Source organism: Orcinus orca, chromosome 3 (assembly GCF_937001465.1).
Source record: "Orcinus orca chromosome 3, mOrcOrc1.1, whole genome shotgun sequence".
Classification (NCBI taxonomy): domain Eukaryota; kingdom Metazoa; phylum Chordata; class Mammalia; order Artiodactyla; family Delphinidae; genus Orcinus; species Orcinus orca.
The window spans coordinates 182,221,985-182,230,565 of NC_064561.1; the positions used below are offsets into that span (position 1 = coordinate 182,221,985).

The 8,581-nt window shown below is 44.7% G+C and overlaps 1 long non-coding RNA gene across 1 annotated transcript; it reads right to left on the bottom strand.

The window, feature by feature from the left end:
• Window positions 1-492: 492 nt before the first annotated feature.
• On the bottom strand, window positions 493-8,262 carry LOC125964048 (uncharacterized). Its single transcript, XR_007476577.1, has 3 exons — window positions 8,134-8,262; window positions 4,680-4,794; window positions 493-521 (listed from the first exon to the last, which is right to left on the bottom strand). It is a non-coding gene; the product is annotated as an uncharacterized LOC125964048 (long non-coding RNA).
• Window positions 8,263-8,581: the final 319 nt, after the last annotated feature.

Sequence of the window (8,581 nt, forward strand, 5' to 3'; positions counted from 1 at the left end):
TGTTCCACTCGGCTTGGGGAGGGGGTGTGGGTGCGTGAGGGATGGGGTCTGCTTAAAAGGTAGGAATTTATTAGAGCTGTCAGTCAGAGCTGACAAGAGACAAATGATTTCTGAAGATATTTAAGACATCTGTGTATGCTCCATTGTCTGCAAGTTCTGAAGTTTCAGAATCCCATCTTCAAAACCTCTTCAAAATACTGTCTCCACATTTTAAGGGTCTGAGAAACAAAGCAGAGTGCCAGCTCTAGAATATTTCATGAGGATATTTCGGTACAAAGCTCAAAGGGTAGGGAAAGCTATGGAGAGGGATGTTAGATGCCCAGAGGGTAGCCCAGGCTGGGATGACCACTGTGGTTCCAGTAGCATCCATACCATCTGCCCCGTTCCTTTCTACAAAGCTAATTAAGTTACATGTATGCCACTGCAAAGGCAGGAACGGTTATCCTGTGGATTTGTCTTTTGCCTTCTTTCCAGGTTTGATTGTGGGTTTGTTTCCAATAATGTTTTGATCCTTTACTATCCTGTAAAATGGAGAAAATTTGATTAAAAAGGATCATATATAAGAAGCTACCATTCAGACATAAGTCATGGTAAATACGCTCATGTAATGTTTCTCTTCCTCTCAAAATAGCCACCCTAAATAGCAGAGGAGTAAAATATATTTTAAAAGCAAATCAGTAGATTTGTATGTGTGTATCATGTATGGTTTATGATAGAGTGATTTTGGGTGGCAGATCTCTGTGTTTTATCTGACGCATTTTTCAATGTCATGAACATTTGCATTGAAATCATCATTGTAAAAGATAGGTTGGTAGGTTAAAAATGCTGTTATTTTATAGCTACATCCCTGTCATATTCGGAAGTGAGAGACAGGCATGATTTTGCAGCAGAGAATAAACTGCACCTCGGAAATTTGAGAACCACTGTTTTCATAAGCACCAGCCAGAGGCATTTACTTGATTCATCAGCAAGTGAAATTTCCGCCAAGTGGAGCACTGTCATCAGATCAGTGACTGGGCATGCTGACTTTAAAGGGTTCCATCTCACCACTTCTGTGCATTGCCTTTGCCATGTCACTTGGCTGCTCTCTCCCTAAATGGGGGCCTCTATTTCCCCTCCCTTTGAATCAGGGTGACCTCACGACCCACTGTAGCCAATAGAAAGTGGGAGAAGTGATGTCCTGGCTGTTCTGAGCCTCAAATAGCTGTGTGCAGTCTCTATCTTTCCTGGTGCTTGACAGCATTGACGTAAGAGGGATACCAGACTAACCTCTAGAGAGAAACTCATCATCCCAGCCCAAGGAGTCAAGACCAGCCTGAAATGGCCACCCACACCAAGCCCTGTTTGATCATAGAGGCAGAAGTCTGCCCCACTGGCCTATAGGTGTCTGAATAATGATAAGTGTTTATTGTTTGATGTCCTTGAGTGTGGGGATGTTTGTTATACCATAACTAACTTATACATTGTCACCAGTGTTATGATAACTATCACTTACTAAAATCACATAAGGTACTGAATGTTTTTTATACAGTTATTGTTTTAATTAACATTTTGAAAATCCCTTAAGGAAGATAATACCATCCCCATTTTAGAAATGAAGAGACTGAGGTTAAAATTTTTGTCAGTATAATTGAACCTATGTCTGTGTTATTACTAAGTTTTAGGGGTCCAGCTTCCTCTTTCTACCACATAGTGCTGCCCCACTAAAGACTGGGATTCATCTCATGACTTTACCCAAAAGGTCTTATGGTAACACTTCCTCCCTGTGTGAATATCAGGCCCTGCTCTGCATCTTGCCCTGTGAACAGCTGGCTCCAAGAATGGTAGCTCCTCCCCCTCAGCTCCCAGCTGGCTCTCCTCTTCCTTCTGCTTCTAGTTGGAGTGGGGTGATCCAGACATCAAGCTAGCAGTTGGGACGTGTACCCGTATCGTTTTCCACCCCTTCAGAGAGTGATTTGATTAGTCGTAATGAGCCCTGGACTTCTGGCCTAGCACAGAATCATCCACCTTCCTGTGTCCTCTGTCAGTGGCCACGTAGTACAACACATTGTTTAGTGTGTGAGGACAGTGGGTGTGGGAGAAGTGATATCATTCATGATTTCCTGTAGTGAATAAGTCACTGCCCTGGGACAAGAACCCACTGCTATAAGGTCCAGCCACACTGTTCTCCATCACATCTGGGACTTTCTTGAAGGAAAATATAGAGTAGGTGTCTCTTGGTACATTTTTCACAGAGCACCTGGTTGGTCTCTGTCCTTGACATCAGGGCAGGGTTAGATGTAACTGTTACTAAATACATACACATGCACTCACACACAGACATACACACACAGAACTTAGCAAGATTGGGCAAAATTGTCTCCTGCTTAATTCTTAGGTAAAATTGTCTGTTTAGATCTGAATGCATCCCTGTGCCTATACTGTCCTTGGAAATTCCAAGATAAAACTTGTTTAAGAAAAAAATAATAAGTTTTCATAAAACACAAATGTGCCTTAAAAAAGAAAAGTAATTCCCATTCTCAGAAAGCTCTGTGGAGGAAGAGAATAGTTTCATCTTTAAAAATCTGTAAATTGGAATAATCATGTGATCCTTTTGCTCTCAGGTTACACTGCATATGGTCCAGCTTGTGGACCAAGGACAGAAAAATGAATACTGATGCCCTCATTTTATCACTTTTTAAAATAAAAAAGGCTTGCACAGAAAAGCATTAATAGGAATCACAAGGCACTCTGTCTGAAAATAAAGGCATGTTCTCCAAGATTCACATGTTGATATTATAGTTGGAGAGAATGTTTTCTACCAGCAGAAACCTCTGTTACACACTCTCCCAAGAGTAGCTCAAATGGTCTGAATCCAGACTTTATTTTGAAGTGAGAGGAACAAATTGGCTTAATAGGCAGCCATTTGTGGCCAGATGAATTGACAAAATATTTAGGCATGCAAGAATCACACGTTCGTTGAGGAAAAGAATCATTTATTTTTAAACTACCGTGAGACTAGAGAAAAGAGAAGATGGAGTGGTGGGTGGGGTGCTTTCCGTGTAAAATATTGCAGTGGGTGGAGGAGGGGGCCTTGTTCCTCCATGCCCTCCCTACTCCTGTTGCCTCACCCTCCTCCACCAGGAGACAGGGCCCTTGTGCCCATATCCCACCTCCAAGCTGGTCTTTATTAAACTGAACAGATTGTTCATTTTTGCTAAGGAGCCACGGTCTTACCCCAGGGGTATTTTCATTTTAAGAGCTGTCAGAATTTTAAGCAAAGATGTGATATTCAGAGGACAGTAGTGGAGGAAGGATGCTCTGCTCCCTGGAAATCCTGGCAATTGCAGGCCCTGGGCTTCCTCTACCAGCCCCGAGATGGGTACGCCTGCCAAAACTGATGCTCGCCTTTGTTTTATAGCTTTTGCCACCTAGGTTGAGTGGCAATCTCAAATCAGGATCTCTACAGAAATTCTTTTTGCCACGAAGTTTCCTGATTTTCAGTTTCTCTCTTCTTCTTTGCTCACATGTCACTGAATTCTAAAGTATGCTAAAGGTAGAAAGAGCATATCAGGAGGATGGACTGCAAACCCTTCACTTTACAGATGAGGACACAAAGAGGTTGCAAAGTCAGGGGACTTGTCCAGGCTCCCTGGGGGGCTGGTCCCTGCAGAGCAGCATGTGGACCAGACCTCTGCGTGCAATGCAGTCTGCCCTCCTTGGCATCAGCTCCAATGGCCTCCAGCAAGCCAGCATTCCAGGCACAATGTTGAGAATGATCTAAACCCTGCAGACCTTACCAGTGCCTTTGTTCTGCAAAAAAAAAAACAAAAAAAAAACAAACAGAGAAATAGTATTACTGGGTTGCTCAGAAGGAGGCAAATAAAGAGCTTGGAAAATCTGAGCAGAACATATGAAAAGCATACAAAATAAGTTTACGCTTAATAACGGTCAATGGCGATGGTGTGAATGGTGCTTGCTGCTTGAGTCCTTTAATAGTCACTATGTCCTAGTAACTTCGCATCCTTGATCTCGCACAGGGAGAAACCATGGCTTTGACTCATGCCCTCCCAAGCTGTTTCATGAAGACAAAGCTGAATGTTTAAAGAGGAACACAAGCTTCATGCAGATATACATACAAATATCGAGTGTTTTTATGATTCACATCCTCCAAAGGTGTGACACAATGTTTGCAAAAAAAAAAAACAAAAACAAGAGCGAGAAAGACATGTATAATAAGATCTTTAAGTGGAAATATTTAAATGGCTATAAAAGACAGAAAGGGCCAGAAAATTATTATCAGAAATATCTGTTGTCATTTAGTTACAGTGCATTTATTTCTACATTTCCCTGGCTACAAAGAAGGAAGGAAGTAGGATATGCTATGATTTCCCATGTCTGATGGAAGGGAACACACCTGCTCATCAAGGGAGGTTTTGTCATCCAACTCAAGTCCAGGTGCCCATCACACAGTGAGACAAACAAGCTGAAATGTCACAGTTTAGAGCAGGAAAAGCCTTGCAATGACCAAACAGGGAGAAAGGGTGGCTCATACTCAAAAGACCTGAATTCCCAGATGGTTTTCAGGGAAGAGTTTTTAAAGGCAACATTTGGGGTGATGGCCACAGGGTGTGTGACTTTCTTCTGATTGGTTGGTGATGAGGTAACATGGTGGTGTTTCCAGAATCTCAGTCACCAACCTTTTGCTTCCAACTGGTCTGGCATCTCAGCACAAACTTACCATCCTCCACCTGGGTGGAGGCCTCAGTTCCTGCAGAACAACTCAAAGATCTGCATCAGATCATCGTGTACATCCTGGAGGAGGAACAAGGACTCTGTTTTATTATCTGAACTATTGTTTCCTGACCTCTGTTCCTCTGTTTCTGCCTTTCCTCACTTCCCTAATTAGTAACTGCTTGAATCTGCTCTTTGGAATCAGGGAAGACCCAGGAGGCTAAACACTTTTTTTCTTTAAACAAGAAAGTGGCAGGTGGGCCTGGAGGGACTCTTGTACATGGGAGGGCCCAGTGAGGTCCTGCTCAGTTTCCTTTTTGGTTTTTTTGTTTTCTTAATTTAATTCTGAAAGAGAAGCATTGCTTGAATCCTTGGATGAAAGCTCTAAGTCACATGATGGTCAGTGTCTTCACCCAATGATTTCCCACCTGGGCTCCTGCCTCAGCCTCAGGGGGGTCCTCCCTCCTCCCTGCTGAGCCCCCCGTGGGGGGTCCTGCCCAGGGCTCACTCTGACCACTACTCATGTGCAGCTGTGGAGGACACTTCCAAAGCACCAGGCCCCAGCAGGACCTCTCTGTCCCTCACCTTGCTCCCTGTGATGGTGGCTGTTATGTCCACCTGGCTGGACCATGGGGGGCCCAGAGGTGAGGTCAGACATGACTCTCGGTGTGTCTGGAGGAGACTGACATCTGAACGGATGGACAGAATGATCAGATTGACCCCCCAACGTGGGTGGCCTTATGCAAGCCCTTAAAGGACTGAACAGAACAGAAGGCTGACCCTCTCTCAGGTAAGAGGCAGCTCCACCCGCCTGAGGTCCTTGGAGCGGGGACACTGGTCCCTTCCTGTCCTTGGCCAGGAGCTTCCATTGGCTGTCCTGGGTCTCCTGCCCATGGACTCGGCCCTACGTCTCAGGCCTTGCCTGCCTCCGAGATCACGTGACCTGATTTTGTGTCTTGACTCTCCTCATAGAAGTTTGTAGACTTCCTCTGGGCTGTGTCCCTCTGAGAACCTGGGTGCACACTCTACCCAGGCCCTTCTGGAAGGTTCAGAAAGGAGACCCAGCTCACTGTCCACTTACTTATTTCCCTCCAGACACCAGATCAGAGCAGAGGCTTGTCTCCATCATGAGAAAGGGCCAACACTGGGCAAAATGACAGTCACAGAGCCTCTTTGGGGACCTTCCTCCTTCTCTCCTGCCTTGTGGGACAGTCTCCCACCTCTCCTTTTTCCCTTGATTCCTGCTGCCCTCTCCCCACCTTTCAAATAGAAGCTTAAATAAAGCTTCCACTTCCATGACAAGGTGTGTGTTTGCTCTTTTTATGAAGACCGTGAAGTCTTGGTCGTAGATCCCACAGCACTGCTGCTAAGCAATCCTGGGAAGGGCTGCACTATGGAGAGTAACTAATACAAGTTTAAATTCCAGCTCTTTGCACAATGTTCTGAAAAAACAACTCCTGCATCACGGGGCCCAGAAATGCCCTGGGCAGACCTCCAAGGCAGTCCTCTATTTCAGGGACCTTGTATATCAAGGCTGTCGAGGTGCCTTTGGGCACAGGCAGAAATGAGGGGAAATCACGAAAAATAGGTCAATTGGATTGTCCCGAGGCCATGGCACCCTTTATGTTTTCTGGTCCCCACTACTTGGTTCAGTATGCTGGAATTGGACCTGACACATCTTTTTACCCAGTATGATTGGGTCTTGATTCTACAGAAAAGGTCAATGCCCTGTGAGAAATTTCTGGAACAGTGAGACCTAACCGGGCACTGTCCCAGCCAAGCAACCACGGACAAAGGAGGCAGCCACTGGATTGAGGGCGTCCTAGTTCCCCACCCTGGGGTTGTCACCCAGTTCCTTTGAACCCCCTCCATCTTGGCATTTGTCTTAGCCTCGAGCAGGCGTTTCATTGTGGCTGTGAACGTGGCACTGAGCTGGCATCTTTCAAGTGTGCAATTTCTGCAACTGAATTTTGCCGGCAAACTTTACCTGGGAGTGCGCTGACAGCACAGACTGCCCCAGCCACACCGATCCAGCTCAAGGACAGGCGGGCACATAACAGCCTTTTTCAAACTCACACTTTTTAATTGATACATTCTGTCCATTGCAGATGTCCTGTGTGTTTGACATAACAGTTTGATTAGGTGCAGAGATGAATCCTTCCGGGCTAGATAGTAAGCACAAAGTCAAGAGGAGGAGGGATGGGATACAATCTACGGATGACGAGCGTGCAGTCAAGGCTTCCTCCTCGGCTGAGAGGCGGAGAGATGGGAGAAAAGATCGCCTCACACTGAGCCCCAGGGAGGGTGGTGATGTTTTCCTAATGGGACTAGCGTGGCAATACATTCTGTGTGCACAGTATCAAGGCAGAATTCACAAATCATTCAATTCTGGCTGGAGACTTTTGGATTTTGAATGGCCAATTCTTTTTCCTAGATATTTGATTTGGAATGAAAGGCTAATAACATAATTGAGTACTTAGACTTGGTTTTCTTAGACATTTTTTGTCACAGGGGAACTGGACGTCATTGCTGAGCAAGAAAAGTTCCAAGTTCACGTGTGGGAGCTGAGCTCCTTACTCTTCATACGGTTATTGCATTGTTTCTACTCTGCTAATGTCTATCTTGTTCATGTCTCAATTCCCTGGCTCTGCTTGCCTAGTGATGGACAGAGAGTTTACTACAGCACAGAGGAGGGAGGACTGAAAAGAGAGGAACCAAAACAGGGCAACTGCCTGGAGCTGGAGGTGTCGCGAGGCCTCTCCTGGAGGGGCCCTGGCCTGGGATCCTTCAGCAGCGCGTCGGCAATTGTTTAAGTCATGGGAAGAATGAGCCTTTGCAGGGAGATCACTTCCCCGTGTGTCCATATTTGCTTATTTACACTAAAAGCAAAACAAACATGACAACCCAAACTTCCCAGCAAAAAGACATGAAATGGACCTTAAAATGGATTTAAAAATTAATTCAATTTAAAAAAGATTTCTAGTATTAAGTTTTTTTTTGTGACATTATTCACATATCTGAGACTGGTTTACATCCCTCTACAGGAGAAGTTAAGTCTTAGATATTAGAGTCCTAATTCCCAGTTGGGTAATGGACCACTTAGCCCTAAGGAAATGAGTAAGTTTTCACACTTTGATGCTCCTTTGAACTTTGCATGGTTTCAGGTACATTTTCTTGTTTGTATCATGTTTTTGTACCTATTTAATGGAGCTAACACAAAACAGTGTCTGTCCTGAAGCCAATGAGATAGAGAATTATACTATGCCATATAAGTGATCAAGCGTCAAACAGATTTAAAAACTTTTAAAATATGGTTGAAACTTAATTTTTTTAAATGTTCTGGTAACACAAAGAAACAAATAATCAGTAGCCATGACTTTTACCTGACTGATGTTACCCTACGTGCACAGTGGTACGCACCCTATGTGAATTTTGAAAGTCTTCATGGAAGCTCACAGAACTGGATTCCCTCTTCATCTGTACCTTCTGGTTTTCCAGTCCCTAAGTTTACCTTTGTTCCAGGAATCTGGTTTATAATGATGACCACATTAGCAGTATTAAGGAAAGCAGGTTGCAAACTCAGTCACGTAATGATAATTCAAACATCAAGGGAAAAAATAGATGGTGCTATAGACTAATGTTTATGTCCCTGCAAAGTTCATCTGCTGAAATCCTAACCCCCAGTGTGAGGTGGGGCCTTTGCTGGGGTGCTTAGATCATAAAGGCAGAGCCGTCATGAATCAGACTAGTGCCCATGTAAGAGACCTCAGAGGGCTCCCTTGCCCAGTCCACCATATGAGGACAGGAAGAGGGCTGTCACTAGACAGCAAATCTGCCAGTGCCTTGATCTTGGACTTCCAGCTTCCAG